Genomic DNA, 8,230 nt, shown 5'->3' with positions numbered 1-8,230 from the left:
CATTAGGCAAGTTCTCTGATTGGTTAACAGTCAGGGCTAAAGATCTGCTAACTTGCTGTGTCATGAGTGCACGTGAGACACCATTCAGTACCCTACTCCATCCTTGGGCCTATCAGAATCTTCTCAGGTCAGTTCTTGGTGCAACAGGGTCCTCTCTGGGCACCCCTACCAACATGAACCTCCATCTTGTGCTTGAAGCTGGCCCGACGGACACTGGAAACCTACAGCAAGGACCAAGCATTGGTTGGAACCAGCAGAAATCCACATCAGGCACCTTAGAATCCAATGTCCCAACCTTTCCTGGGCTGATGTTCTAGCTTGGACAGTTGCTACAAAGAGGGGTTTACAGAGAAGGGTTCCCTTGAACTGAGAAACCTCTACACAAACCTACAGACTATAAATAGGGGCAAAGACAAATGTGACTTTAAGATTAAATACTGCAGGCCCTAGAAGAAAACACACTACTGGAAACATGCAGGAACCTTTTCCTTTTTCTTTTTTCTTCTTACTTCATTTAACCCAATTTTTATTTATTTATCTATTTATTTATTTATCTATCTATTTATTTGCTTATTTTCCTGTCTTTGCTGTTCTGTAGGCTTTTTTTCTTTACTATTTTTTTTCTTTTGTTAAAGTTGGGGCTCTACCATTCATTTTCTTATTCACTCTGTTTTAATATTACTTTGTTTTATTTCTTTCAATAGGTCTTGCCTCCTCCCCTCCCTTTTCTTGCTATTTCTCATCTCTCTTTCAATTTACTATCCCTTAGTATTTTTTCTTATTGTCTTTTCTTCTAATTTTAGCCCCATAATATTTAGCTTCTTGTAGTTCTTTTGATACTGTTATCTAACACTATTAATTTCCCTTTATTCCATTCCCTATTATTTATCTTTTTCCTAATTGTTTCGTCTGATAGTCTCATCTAATATTAATTTCCCTTCACTCCTCAACATGAACTTTTACGTCAATCTTGCCTCCTTCTTTACATCTTCCATCGCTTAGTTTTTCATAATCTATTCTTTCTTCTTCATTCTTCCACATCCAGGCCATTTACCCTTATGAATCTGTGGGTATTTTGTCTTACTATGGCTGAATACTCCTCTATAGTAAATGGAATAAAATTACTTTACCTTGTAAATATTTACTATATAAAATTGTCTGAGTTGTCTTAGAATTTTTCCTATATCAATATAGCTTGCACCTACGGTTAAGGTGTCCAAGTGCTAATTATTTCAGTTTGTCGTTATCCAGTTTATGCTTGATGCTATTGTTACCAATGATTGTATTATTTAGTCATGGTGATACAGTTGTGATCATTTGATCTGTCTTATACACCAAAGTTCAATTGTCTGGAGATCAGAAACAATACTATAGTCCAGCACCAAGGAGCTGGATATTGCTAGGCTAACAGACTCCAACCTTTTATCCCTAATAAAAAGATGTGGTAGGATCCTAGAACATCTTCAAAGGTCAAAGCTAGCCATGCCTAGAAGATATGTCTGAAAAGGAAAGGATCATTACCTAAAGAGATCTTGATACTAAAAATAAGGTTACCTATTGTTAGTAACTTACAAGCCTCAACACAGACAACAAATACAGATTACAAAATGAGAAAGCATACAAACAAAATCCACTCAAAAACTCAACTCTCAATTTGTCCAAAGCAAATCCTCAGGTCACTGAAGGGAAAGAAATCTAAAGCTACACAGGTAAAATTTCTTCCATGGCAATGGAAATAAAAGGCGGATGAATAAGACTTGGCAAATTCAAAGCAGATAATAAAAGAGATGATGACAATATTGAAGGAAATAGCGACTTTAGAGTAGGTACAGATTTTTAAATGGAAGAGCTAAGGAAAGACATGAAACCGTGAATGTCCAACCTATAAAAGAGGATATAAAAAACTGGACTCCATTAAACAGAAATCCAAGTGACTAAAAATTCTATTGAATGTCTATGCAACAGAGTCAACTAATGTAAAAATAGGATATCAGACATAGACTACAGATTTGTGGTTGGTTATAATTAAATGAGGGATTTCTTATAAATACAAAGGTCCAAAAAAATGAACCCAACAGCTGGCAGATGATGCAAAGAAAAATAACATAAGATTAAATGGAATTGATGAAAACACAGAAGATAGCTCAAAAGGCATTAAATAAATCCTGTTTACATGAGAGCAGAAGTTTCCAAACATGGAAAAAAATTTGACATACAAAGAAGTGAGGCATATAGAACTATAAATAGCCATGATTAGGAAAAATATAGTACACAAAAGCATATAACAGTCAGTATTCCAGAAATTCAACACAATAACAGAATCTTAAAAACTGTTAGAGAAAAGAAACAAGTCATTTACAATGGAAAACACAAAAGAATAAAAGTAGACTTCTCAACACAAAACCCCAAGTCAAGGAGAGCTGAGAGTAAAGTATTTCTAGATCAAAAAGAAAACAACCTCCAACTCACATTGTGTACCCTGAAAAATTATGATTCACAACTTATGGAGAAATAAGGTACTTTCACAATAGAGTGACCTGAAGAAATTCATGTTCACCAAACTAGCACTTGAAGCAATTCTCAAGGATATCCTAGAAATAGACAACAAACACAGTTCCAACAATCCAAATATAATGAATCCACAAGGCAAGATGAACATTTTTTTTTTACTTTAACAATGCTTTTTATCATATTTCTATTGGAAGAAAATGTTACTACTTAAGAGAAAGAACTTTGACTAATGTTTTTAATTGACCAATTTTATTCTGTTTTAGAATTAAAACCTTGCTAATATTGTAAGATGCAATGCAGGTATGCCATGCTGCCAATTGTTACTGGGACAACAAATACCCCAATACTTTCAGAGCATATAGAACTGTTATTTACAGTTTTTCTTCTTGAAATCAGCCATGAATATCTCAGTCTACTCAGGTATTACCACAGCACTTTCTTTGATGATCAGAATGCCTCAGAAATGTATTCAACATCATGATTTGTGGATACTCCAAAGATTTTGTTAATATGCAGACAAACAGTACTAAACAATATTATCTAAATGAAGGTTGCCAAATACTGGATTTTAGTAATGAAACCAAATTATAAAACAGTTCATTGTAGAGCTATACAAAAGATATAAAATTAAAAACTTTAGCCATTTTTAAACATTCCAATTCTCCTACAGTGCAGTTTTCCACAGCTTTATCACTAGTGCATGTTTTAAGGATAATGTTAAAAATCAATACAGATAAAAAATATTCAAATCTTTGGATACCTTTATTCCAAGACCTTCATAAAAACACAAAAGTGGCTAATTTTTTCCATTATAGCTTAGAATATCAAAAAGATTGATCAGTAATTTATAATTAGCGATGAACTCCATTCTGAGTCACTGGCCAAGGAAAGTGTCAGTGATATAGGTCATGGCTGTCAAAATAAATTTGAACACTCTGAATCCTTCTGAGATATAATGGAATGAATCATCACAACAAAATACCAGGTATATCAGGAAAATCAGGCAAACTGATGCCTAGCTTCAACATATTTAAAAAAGAAGGGAGGTTTACTTATTTGAAAACACAGCTAAGTACATTCTTATCTATGATTATTTACATTCATATACTGAAAATCCTATTTGAACAAATCCTGTGATATGTCATTAGCTACAAAATGAATTTCTCACACTGAGTATGAATAATTTATCCTTTTGGAAGAATGTATCAAATATTCATTTATGTTTAAAATATTAAAAACAGAAATTTAAAAATCTTAGGTCTTAAAAGCTAAGGAAAAAAAGAGAGACTCACCATAACTCCATTCTTTAGCACATCAACTTCTCCAAAGACACAGTTTGTTTGCTGACTTTAAAATGTTTATTCTTTAAAAAATTGTTGTTTTTTATACAGCTATACAAAGTTCTTAATGTTTCTTTGGCAATGGAATATAAGGGAATTTTACAACTATATAAAAAAGTTACCTTTGCCTAAAAGAAATAGTATTTACTGTGTGTACATAGTTGGCTGACAAAATTCTCTACCATCCAGCACCCTAATTAATTGACAAAATGAGCTATCTCATATTATAGGATTTCAAAAGAAAGAAAGAAAGAAAGAAAGAAAGAAAGAAAGAAAGAAAGAAAGAAAGAAAGACACACACTTAAACATGTAAGTCCTACTTAAGTACTGCTTTAATTTAGCTATACACAAGAAATTACTTAACCTTCTGCTACTCCAAATATATTTAACGCTTACTTCTAAAAATGAGCCTTTCTCCTTGCAAAAGTAATTATGTTGTATCTTTGAAATTAGTCAGAAAAATAAAACCCAGTGCTGGTGACAAGTATACAACAAACTCACTTCTTCATTCTTCATAAAGACTGAAACCAATTTTCAGGACCATGAAGAGCAATAAATTGACCCATCTTCAATGACTTGTTTAAAGACTATGCAGCAACTTTGTTGTCTTTCCTATATTCAAAATCTGCAGACCCTCTTCCTCCACAACCACCTCTGAATCTACCACAAAATCCCCGAGGAGTAGTAAAGGTTCCACCTCTGCCACTACCATGTCCTCAGCCACCATGGAAACTAAGTCCTCCTCTGCCTCTTCTGTACTCTCCATGGCCATGGTTTGGATGGTGGAATCCTGAAAGTTTCAGCATTTAATGGCCTTTCTTCAGCTCAGGTTGGTCTCCATTCTCTATTATCATCAGAAGAAATATTATCAAAGAAGGATTTAGTTTTGTCATAGTAGCAATTAGGGCCAAGAGGGTCTTCTTCATTGGCATTTCCTTCACTGTTTTGGGTATCTACTCCAGAACTCCCTCATCTTCACCATTTACAAGTTTCTCCTGTTTCTCAAGTTTATCCTCTTTTATTTATTCATTTATTTTTGGTGGTACCAGGGATTGAACTCAAGACCTTGCACTTGCCAGGCAGGCTTTTACACCACTGAGCTACATCTCTGGCCCTCAAGTTTATCTTCTTTTAATTTAAGTTTACTGTGAAATTCTCTGTCAATCTCCTCTTTATTAAATTTTGTATTTGCACTTTCAAAGTCAAAGTCTTTCTCAAATTTCATTGGACTATCTCTCAGAACATCAAACCTTCCCTGACCACCTCGATGTCCTCCACAGCCTCTGCTTGGAGTTGAAAGAGCACCTGGAAAAATTTGTCTCTTACTGTCATTTTTGGGTTGCTCATTTTCTGGCCTTGAAACTGTGTACTTCAGCTCACCTGTGCTCTTGATTCTCTATTACTTTTTGGCTTGTAGATGGCAAAGGCCTGGCTGATACAGGGCTCCTTCTCCCAACAGGTGCTGGAGCAGATAAGTGAGCTGAGGCAGTCTGTACTGCTTGTTCCATGGTTAGACTTTTTCTCAAAGGGTCTAACTAAGGGCTTGAACAACCTTAAGATAACTGTTTTTATAGATCCTGTATCCTGTGTAAAGGTAGATCCAAACCCACTACTTTGGGATAAGGTACTGCTGTTTGATGTTTCTCATCCAAAGGGTGTCAAGGAGCTTCCAGCAATACCAACAGCACCAAAATGCTACCCAACCAATGAATTTGGACTGAACTGTCTGTAAGTCGGCATCCTGCCAAAAGGTCCATAGGAACTTATTGACTGGAATGAAGAAGTAGATGAACCAAATGAAGACTGAACAATAGCTGGGTCCTGAGGCAAAGAACACTGTGGTTTTTGGTAGCTCACAAACAGTGAGTTCTTTAATATGACTCTCACAGAATATAATGTATTCAAAGACTTCCTCTCCAGGTGGTATTAGACAATCTCTTGACCAGTCTTCTGTACCAAAGGATCAAACTTTGGCGAGGGCTACAGTGGAGTTCTCCATGTCAATGGTGTAGAGGATGCCCTTGTAGCAGATCTCCACCTTAGAAATGAGGCTGATCTTGCTGCCAATGTAAGGAGTGCCCCCTACTCATGGCACAGGCGCCAAGACAGGCCAATACCTCCATCAGCACCTACAGCAGCTGCCTCAGGCCCAACATGGTGGCCTTCCCGGCTCTACTACCCTCGCCAAGCCTCCAACACTCAAGCCACAGTGTGGCAGTGGCAGTAGACAAAATGAACAATATAATAGAAAGGAAACCAACAAGAAAATAATATAATGACAAGATACAGTCACTATTTATCAATTAAAACCTTTAATGTAAATGGTTTCAGGCTACCCTACACCAGCAGGACCTACCAGTCCCTGCCCAGGTGCAGCATGGGTGAGACCCTCTTCCACCACCTTGGGACACCCCCCAACATTCTGCAGCACCTCCCACAACCTGAAGCCGAGTAGCAATATCTCTCGTATTCCAGGAACATCTACATCCAGGCCTACCCAGGCTGCCTCTCCCCCTAATCCACTTTGACCCCTCCAAACTCAGCTAAGGTCTGGCAAACCGGCCTGGGGTGAGACCCTGCAGCTGCAATCCCTGCACAGAGTGTAGAGGAGAGAACCACCCAGCTACTCCAGGAGCAGAACACTGTGCCAGAGGGGCACAACAGGTTCACCCACAAGGGCAGCAGGAGGAAGGAACTGAGCACAGCAGCCAGACCCAAGCCAGGCACAACCAGATAAATCCAAACTTTGTAGATCTGCACCTGAATTTCAGTAGATGCTAAGGTTATAACTGCACCAAAGATCTACAACAAAACTCAGAACACAGTGCTACACAAAATAACAATTAGAAGGAGCAAAACGTAATCTCAGAAACCAAGCCCACCCACAACAACTGCAGAAGACACTAACACAGAACAAAGTGGGAATCAGATAGCTGAAATCAATGAATCAATGGCTTCTGAAATAAAGAAACAGCTGCAGAAAAGTATAGAGGAACTCAGATTGGAAATGAAAAAAGAAATCCCTGAATTAATAATATCTGCAGTAAAGGATCAAATGCAGAAACATATGGACGAAGCCCAATGCCCACCCAGAGCAAGTGCAGAGGACAATAACTCAGCTCAAATGTATGAATTAATAGCATCGATAGTAAATAAGCAACAGCAGAAAGTCATAGACGAACTCAGAGCAGAATTCTTTTCTACCAGCTCAGCTCAAATGTGCAAATTGATAGCATGGATAGTAAATAAGCAAGAGCAGAAAGTTATAGTTGAACTCAGAGCAGAATTTTCTGAAATAAGAAAAGAATTCTCAGAACTCATAACATCTGAAGTAAAAAAGCAACTACAGAAACATAAGGAGGAAACCAAATCTTATAAAAACACTGCAGTAAAAGAATTAATAACTGCTTCTAAAGAAGATATTGATAAAAAAAAAGAGATTAGAAAAATGACAGATTCCTTGAATGAGCAATACAGGAAAGAAATAGATCACATGAAGCAGAGTCAAAGAGATATAGAGGAATTTAAAATCTCAATCACAAGCTTGCAACACCGTTTAAGTGAAAGTGAAGACAGAGTTTCAGATCTTGAAGACGCTGGTGCAGCTAGTGAAAAGGTAAGAAAGGATCTCTTAAAAACAATTAGGATGCAGGAAAGAATAATTCATCACCTGCAAGATGATGCAAAGATGAACAATGTGAGACCAGTAGGCATCAATGAGAAAGAAGGAGTCAATACAAATGACATTAAAAAAAGATGGGCAGAAGTAATAACAGAAAACTTCCCAAATATGAGGAAACAATATGACATTCAGGTAACCAAAACATACAGAATGCCAAGTAACCTCAACCCAATTAAAAATACACTGAGATATATAATAGCCAAGATCCCAGAAATTCAGCACAAGAATAATATACTGAAAGAAGATAGAGAAAAGAAGCAGATCACATTCAAAGGAAAACCCATCAGAATGATGGCCGACTTCTCTACGCAAAACATGAAGGCAGAATTTCTGCCAACTTCCGGGAACCCCCAGACCCAGTCCTAGCCCAGGTCCGGTGAGTGTGTGGAGAGTTTCCTGCTACACTGCGCCAGTGGGACCAGTCCCAGCCCAGGTGCAGCGGGGGCTGGACCCTCTCCCACCCCCTCGGGCTGACCCCTACCACTCTGCAGTACCTCCCAACCCCTCCTGCGGAGTAGGAATTTCTGCCGACTTCGGGGAGCCCCCGGACCCAGTCCTAGCCCAGGAATTTCTACCGAGTTCCGGGAACGCCCAGACCCAGTCTTAGCCCTGGTCCACAGTGGGAAGGACCTGAGTACAGGAGCCAGACCTAAGCCAGACGCAGCTGGATAAGACCAAACTCTGTAGAGCTCCACCT

General features: G+C 38.0%; 1 pseudogene; it reads right to left on the bottom strand.

Moving 5' to 3' along the window:
* Positions 1-4,438: 4,438 nt before the first annotated feature.
* LOC101572182 overlaps positions 4,439-8,230 on the bottom strand; it is an 82,741-nt pseudogene continuing 78,949 nt past the window's right edge.

The sequence above is a fragment of the Octodon degus genome, unplaced genomic scaffold (assembly GCF_000260255.1).
Source record: "Octodon degus isolate 3935 unplaced genomic scaffold, OctDeg1.0 scaffold00001, whole genome shotgun sequence".
NCBI lineage: Eukaryota > Metazoa > Chordata > Mammalia > Rodentia > Octodontidae > Octodon > Octodon degus.
The sequence above is the reverse complement of the archived record's forward strand: the minus strand, read 5'-3'. Positions and strand labels throughout refer to the sequence as shown.